We start from the raw sequence: 7,628 nt of genomic DNA on the forward strand, positions 1-7,628 counted from the left end.
GTGTTGCATGGATTTGAAGCTCATCCTTCTACTTCGCATTGATTTGAACCTAAATCAAGTTTATCGCATGGATTTTGAAGCTAACTCGTTTGATCGTCTGCATTTGAAGCTAATCATTTATATCGCTAGTATTTGAAGCTAAATCATTTGTTAAGCATGGATTTGAAGCTAAGCCTTCTACTTCGCATTGATTTGAGGCTAAATCAAGTTTATCGCATGGATTTTGAAGCTAACTCGTTTGATCGTATGCATTTGAAGCTATATCACTTATATCCCAAGTGTTTGAAGCTAAATTATTTGTTAAGCATGGATTTGAAGGTAAACCTTCTACATCGCATTGATTTGAAGCTAAATCATGAGTTTCGCATAGATTAGAAGCTATCTTGTTTGTTTCGCCTGCATTCGAAGCTAATCATTTATAACGCTAGTATTTGAAGGAAATCATTTGTTAAGCATGGATTTGAAGGTAAACCTTCTACATCGCATTGATTTGAAGCTAAATCAAATTTATCGCGTGGCTTATGAAGCTAACTCGTTTGATCGTCTGCATTTGATGCTATATCACTTATATCCCAAGTGTTTGAAGCTAACTCATTTGTTAAGCATGGATTTGAAGGTAAACCTTCTACATCGCATTGATTTGAAGCTAAATCATGAGTTTCGCCTGCATTTGAAGCTGTATCATTTATATCGCAAGTATTTGAAGCTAAATCATTTGTGTTCCCCGGATTTGATGCTAATCCTTCTACTTCGCATTGATTTGAAGCTAAATCAAGTTTATCGCATGGATTTTGAAGCTAACTCTTTTGATCGTCTGCATTTCAAGCTATATCACTTATATGCCAAGTGTTTGAAGCTAACTCATTTGTTAAGCATGGATTTGAAGGTAAACCTTATACATCGCATTGATTTGAAGCTAAATCATGAGTTTCGCCTGCATTTGAAGCTGTATCATTTATATCGCAAGTATTTGAAGCTAAATCATTTGTGTTGAATGGATTTGAAGCTAATCCTTCTACTACGCATGGATTTGAAGCTAAATCAAGTTTATCGCACGGATTTTGAAGCTAACTCGTTTGATCGTCTGCATTTGAAGCTATATCACTTATATGCCAAGTGTTTGAAGCTAAATTATTTATTAAGCATTGATTTGAAGGTAAACCTTCTACATCGCATTGATTTGAAGCTAAATCATGAGTTTCGCATGGATTAGAAACTAACTCGTTTGATTCGCCTGCATTTGAAGCTATATCATTTATATCGCAAGTATTTGAAGCCAAATCATTTGTGTTGCATGGATTTTAAGCTAATCCTTCTACTTCGCATTGATTTGAAGCTAAATCAAGTTTATCGCATGGATTTTGTGGCTAACTTGTTTGATCGTCTGCATTTGAAGCTATATCATTTATATCGCAAGTATTTGAAGCTAAATCATTTTTTAAGCATGGATTTGAAGGTAAACCTTCTACATCGCATTGATTTGAAGCTAAATCATGAGTTTCGCATGGATTAGAAGCTAACTCGTTTGTTACGCCTGCATTTGAAGCTAATCAATTATATCGCTAGTATTTGAAGCTAAATCATTTGTGTTGCATGAATTTGAAGCTCATCCTTCTACTTCGCATTGATTTGAAGCTAAATCATGAGTTTCGCATAGATATGAAGCTAACTCGTTTGTTTCGTCTGCATTTGAAGCTGTATCACTTATACCGCAAGTATCTGAACCTAAATCATTTGTTTCGCATGGATTGGAAGCTAGGCCTTCTATTTCGCATTGATTTGAAGCTAAATCAATTTTATCGCATGGATTTTGAAGCTAACTCGTTTGATCGTATGCATTTGAAGCTATATCACTTATATCCCAAGTGTTTGAAGCTAAATTATTTGTTAAGCATGGATTTGAAGGTAAGCCTTCCACATCGCATTGATTTGAAGCTAAATCATGAGTTTCGCATGGATTAGAAGCTAACTCGCTTGTTTCTTCTGCATTTGAAGCTATATCACTTATATCGCAAATGTCTGAAGCTAAATCACTTGTTTCGCGTGGACTTGAAGCTAACTCGTTTGATCGTCTGCTTTTGAAGCTATATCACTTATATCCCAAGTGTCTGAAGCTAAATCATTTGTTGCGCATGGATTTGAAGGTAAACCTTCTACATCGCATTGATTTGAAGCTAAATCATGAGTTTCGCATGGATTAGAAGCTAACACGTTTGTTTTGCCTGCATTTGAAGCTATATCATTTATATCGCTAGTATTTGAAGCTAAATCATTTGTTTCGCATGCATTTGAAGCTAAACCTTCTACATCGCATTGATTTGAAGCTAAATCATGAGTGTCGCGTGGAGTTGAAGCTAGCTCGTTTGTTTCCTCTGCATTTGAACCTATATCATTTATATCGCAAGTATCTGAAGCTAAATCATTTGTTTCGCATGGATTTGAAGCTAATCCTTCTACATCGCATTGATTAGAAACTAAATCATGTGTTTCGCTTGGATATGAAACTAACTCGTTGGTTTCGCATGCTGTTGAAGCTATATCACCTATACCCCAAGTGTTTGAAGCTCAATCATTTGCTTCGCATGGATATGAAGCTAATCCTTCTACATCGCATTGATTTGAAACTAAATCAAGTGTTTCGCATGGATTTGAAGCTAACTCATTTATTTCGCCTGCAGTTGAACCTATATCACTTATATCGCAAGTATCTGAAGCTAAATCATTTGTGTTGGATGGATTTGAATCTCATCCTTCTACTTTGCATTGATTTGAAGCTAAATCAAGTTTATCGCATGGATTTTGAAGCTTACTCGTTTGATCGCCTGCATTTGAAGCTATATCACATATATCCCAAGTGTTTGAAGCTAAATCATTTGTTGCGCATGGATTTGAAGGTAAACCTTCTACATCGCATTGATTTCAAGCTAAATCATGAGTTTCGCATGGATTAGAAGCTAACTCGTTTGTTTCGCCTGCATTTGAAGCTAATCATTTATATCGCAAGTATTTGAAGCTAAATCATTTGTTAAGCGTGGATTTGAAGGTAAACCTTCTACATCGCTTTGATTTGAAGCTAAATCATGTGTTTCGCATGGATTTTGTAGCTAACTCGTTTGATCGTCTGCATTTGAAGCCATATCACTTATATCCCAAGTGTTTGAAGCTAAATCATTTGTTGCGCATGGATTTGAAGGTAAACCTTCTACATCGCATTGATTTGAAGCTAAATCATGAGTTTCGCATGGATTAGATGCTAACACGTTTGTTTAGCCTGCATTTGAAGCTATATCATTTATATCGCTAGTATTTGAAGCTAAATCATTTGTTTCGCATGCATTTGAAGCTAAACCTTCTACATCGCATTGATTTGAAGCAAAATCATGAGTGTCGCGTGGAGTTGAATCTAGCTCGTTTGTTTCCTCTGCATTTGAACCTATATCACTTATATCGCAAGTATCTGAAGCTAAATCATTTGTTTCGCATGGATTTGAAGCTAATCCTTCTACATCGCATTGATTTGAAACTAAATCATGTGTTTCGCTTGGATATGAAACTAACTCGTTGGTTTCGCATGCTGTTGAAGCTATATCACCTATACCCCAAGTGTTTGAAGCTCAATCATTTGCTTCGCATGGATATGAAGCTAATCCTTCTACATCGCATTGATTTGAAACTAAATCAAGTGTTTCGCATGGATTTGAAGCTAACTCGTTTATTTCGCCTGCAGTTGAATCTATATCACTTATATCGCAAGTGTCAGATGTTAAATCATTTGTTCCGCATGGATTTGAAGCAAAACCTTCTACATCGCATTGATTTGAAGCTAAATCATGTGTTTCGCTTGGATTTGAATCTAAACCTTCTACATAGCATTGGTTTGAAGCTTAATCATGTGTTTTGCATGGATTTGAATCTAACAAATTTGTATCCCCTCCATTTGAAGCTATATCACTTATATCGCATGTATCTGATGTTAAATCATTTATTTCGCATGGATTTGAAGCTAAACCTTCTACATCGCATTGATTTGCAGCTAAATCATATGTTTCGCATGAATCTGACGCTAACTCGTTTGTTTCCCCTCCATCTGAAGCTATGTCACTTATATCGCAAGTATCTGATGTTAAATCATTTGTTTCGCATGGATTTGAAGGTAAACCTTCTATTTCGCATGGATTTGAAGCTAATCCTTCTACATCGCATTGAATTGAAACTAAATCAAGTGTTTCGCATGGATTTGAATCTAACTCGTTTATTTCGCCTGCAGTTTAATCTATATCATTTATATTGCAAGTATCTGATGTTAAATCATTTGTTCCGCATGGATTTGAAGCAAAACCTTCTACATCGCATTGTTTTGAAGCTAAATCATGTGTTTCTCTCGGATTTGAAGCTAAACCTTCTACATAGCATTGGTTTGAAGCTTAATCATGTGTTTTGCATGCATTTGAATCTAACTCATTTGTATCCCCTCCATTTGAAGCTATATCACTTGTATCGCATGTATCTGATGTTAAATCATTTGCTTCGCATGGATTTAAAGCTAAGCCTTCTACATCGCATAGATTGGAAGCTTAATCATGTGTTTCGCTTGGATATGATGTTAACTCGTTTGATTCTTCTCCATTTGAAGCTATATCACTTATATTCCAAGTGTTTAAAGCTAAACCATTTGTTTTGCATGGATTTGAAGCTAAACCTTCTACATCGCATTGAATTGAAGCTAAATCTTCTGTTTCGCTTGGATTTGAAGCAAAACCTTCTACATAGCATTGATTTGAAGCTTAATCATGTGTTTTGCATGGATTTGATGCTATCTCATGTGTTTCCCCACCATCTGAAGCTATGTCACTTATATCGCAAGTATCTGATGTTAAATCATTTGTTTCGCATGGATTTGAAGGTAAACCTTCTATTTCGCATTGATTTGAAGCTAAATCATGTGTATCGTATGGATTTTGAAGCTAACTTGTTTTTCTTCGACTGCATTTGAAGCTATATCACATATATCCCAATTGTTTGAAGCTAAATCATTTGTTTCGCACGAATTTGAAGCTAATCCATGTGTTGCTCATGAATTTTAAGCTAAATCATGTGTTTCTCATGGAATTGAAGCTAACTGGTTTGTTTTGCCTGCATTTGATGCTATATCACCTGTATCGCAAGTATTGAAGAATAATCATTTTTTTCGCACGGATTTGAGGCGATCTCGTTTATTTCGCCTGCAGTTGAATCTATATCACTTATATCGCAACTATCTGATGTTAAATCATTTGTTCCGCATGGATTTGAAGCTAAATCATATGTTTCGCTTGGATTTGAAACTAAACCTTCTACATAGCATTGATTTGAATCTTAATCATGTGTTTTGCATGGATTTGAAGTTAACTCATTTGTATCCCCTCCATTTGAAGCTATATCACTTATATCGCATGTATCTGATGTTAAATCATTTGCTTCGCATGGATTTGAAGCTAAGCCTTCTACATCGCATAGATTGGAAGCTAAATCATGTGTTTCGCTTGGATATGAAGCTAACTCGTTTGATTCTTCTCCATTTGAAGCTATATCACTTATATCCCAAGTGTTTGAAGCTAAATCATTCGTTTTGCATGGATTTGAAGCTAAACCTTCTACATCGCATTGAATTGAAGCTAAATCATGTGCTTCGCTTGGATTTGAAGCAAAACCTTCTACATAGCCTAGATTTGAAGCTTAATCATGTGCTTTGCATGGGTTTGAGGCTAACTCATTTGTTTCCCCTCCATTTGAAGCTATATCACTTATATCGCAAGTATCTGATGTTAAATCATTTGTCCCGCATGGATTTGAAGCTAAACCTTCTACATCGCATTGATTTGAAGCTAATTCATGTGTTTCGCTTGGATTTGAAGCTAAAACTTCTACATAGCATTGATTTGAAGCTTAACCATGTGTTTTGCATGGATTTGAAGCTAACTCATTTGTTTCCCCTCCATTTGAAACTATATCACTTATATCGCAAGTATCTGATGTTAAGTCATTTGTTCCGCATGGATTTGAAGCTAAACCTTCTACATCGCATTGATTTGAATCTAAATCATGTGTTTCGCTTGGATTTGAATCTATACCTTCTAGTTCGCATTGATTTGAAGCTAAATCATGTGCATCGTATGGATTTTGAAGCTAACTCGTTTTTTTCGTCTGCATTTGAAGCTATATCACTTATATCCCAAGTGTTTGAAGCTAAATCATTTGTTTCGCACGAATTTGAAGCTAATCCATGTGTTTCGCATGAATTTTAAGCTAAATCATGTGTTTCTCATGGAATTGAAGCTAACTGGTTTGTTTTGCCTGCGTTTGAAGCTATATCACTTATATCCAAAGTGTTAGAAGCTAAATCATTTGTTTCGCATGGATTTGATGCTAAACCTCCTACATCGCATTGAATTGCTGCTAAATCATATGTTTCGCATGCATTTGAAGCTAACTCGTTTGTTTCGTCTGCATTTGAAGCTATAACACTTATATCCCAAGTGTTTGAAGCTAAATCGTTTGTTTCGCATGGACTTGAAGCTAAGCCTTCTACTACGCATTGATTTGAAGCTAAATCATGTGTTTCGCTTGTATTTGAAGCGAACTCGTTTGTTTGGTCTGCGTTTGAAGCTATATCATTTACATCGCAGGTATCACAAGCTTAACGATTTGCTTCGCATGGATTTGATGCTAAACTTTCTTCATCGTATTAATTTGAAGCTAAATCATGTGTATCGCTTGGATTTGATGCTGTCTCTTTTGTTTCACTTATATCGCAAGTATTTGAAGCTAAATCATTTGATCCGCATGGATATGAAGCTGAGCCTTCTACATCGCATTGATTTGAAGCTAAATCATCTGTCTCGCATGGATTTGAATCTAACGCGTTTGTTTCGCCTGCATTTGAAGCTATATCATTTACATCGCAAGGTATCTGAAGCTAAACCGTTTGCTTCGCATGGATTTGAAGCTAAACTTTCTTCATCGCATTGATTTGAAGCTAAATCATGTGTTTCGCTTGGATTTGAAGCTAAACCTTCTATTTCGCATGGATTTGAAGCAAAACCTTCTACATCGCATTGATTTGAAGCTAAATCATGTGTTTGGCTTGGACTTGAAGCTAAACCTTCTACATCGCATTGATTTGAAGCTAAATCATGTGTATCGCACGGATTTTTAAGCTAACTCGTTAGTTTCGTCTGCATTTGAAACTATATCACTTATATGGCAAGTGTTTGAATCTATATCATTTGATTCGCATTGTTTGATGCTCAACCTTCTACATCGCATTGATTTGAAGCTAAACCTTCTATTTCGCATGGATTTGAAGCAAAACCTTCTACATCGCATTGATTTGAAGCTAAATCATGTGTTTCGCTTGGACTTGAAGCTAAACCTTCTACATCGCATTGATTTGAAGCTAAATCATGTGTTTCGCATGGAGATGAAGCTAGCTCGTTTGTCTCGCCTGTAGTTGAATCTATATCACTTATATCGCAAGTATTTGAAGCTAAATCATTTGTTTCGCATGGATTTGAATCTAAGCCTTCTACTTCGCATTGATTTGAAGCCAAATCATTTGTTTCGCATGGATTTTGAAGCTAACTCGTTTG

This window comes from Megalopta genalis, unplaced genomic scaffold (genome assembly GCF_051020955.1).
Source record: "Megalopta genalis isolate 19385.01 unplaced genomic scaffold, iyMegGena1_principal scaffold0020, whole genome shotgun sequence".
In the NCBI taxonomy this organism is placed as follows: Eukaryota; Metazoa; Arthropoda; class Insecta; order Hymenoptera; family Halictidae; genus Megalopta; species Megalopta genalis.